The sequence below is a fragment of the Camelina sativa genome, unplaced genomic scaffold, assembly GCF_000633955.1.
Source record: "Camelina sativa cultivar DH55 unplaced genomic scaffold, Cs unpScaffold12142, whole genome shotgun sequence".
Lineage (NCBI taxonomy): Eukaryota > Viridiplantae > Streptophyta > Magnoliopsida > Brassicales > Brassicaceae > Camelina > Camelina sativa.
Window position 1 is genome coordinate 1 of NW_010933184.1, and position 359 is coordinate 359.

The 359-nt window shown below is 43.2% G+C and overlaps 1 long non-coding RNA gene across 1 annotated transcript; it reads left to right on the forward strand.

Moving 5' to 3' along the window:
* Positions 1-14: 14 nt before the first annotated feature.
* On the forward strand, positions 15-276 carry LOC104775320. The gene is made up of 2 exons (XR_765835.2): positions 15-155; positions 229-276. It is a non-coding gene; the product is annotated as an uncharacterized LOC104775320 (long non-coding RNA).
* The last annotated feature ends 83 nt before the right edge of the window (positions 277-359 follow it).

Sequence of the window (359 nt, forward strand, 5' to 3'; positions counted from 1 at the left end):
TTGATTGAATCTCTGGTCGCAGGGACTTGGTGGCTCATCATCTATTCCTGCTGAAGAGCCCGAAGCTGAACCAAAGGTCGCTGACACAGTGGGAGTTAGCTTTATTGAGGTCGATGATGAAATGCTTGATGGACTTCCTAAGACTGATCCCATCAGTAAGTTCCATGACAAGTTTCTTTATTTAACGAGTTGTTGGTTCTAATGTGAGCTCTCTAAATCTCGCTGCAGCTTCAGAAGAAATGATGGCGGCTGCTGTTGACAACAACCAGGCGCGGGTTAAAATAGCTCAACATTATAACCAGGTAAGCTGTGTTTATTTTTGGTTGGAAGGTTAATGTCTTGAACCGGTATATTTTACT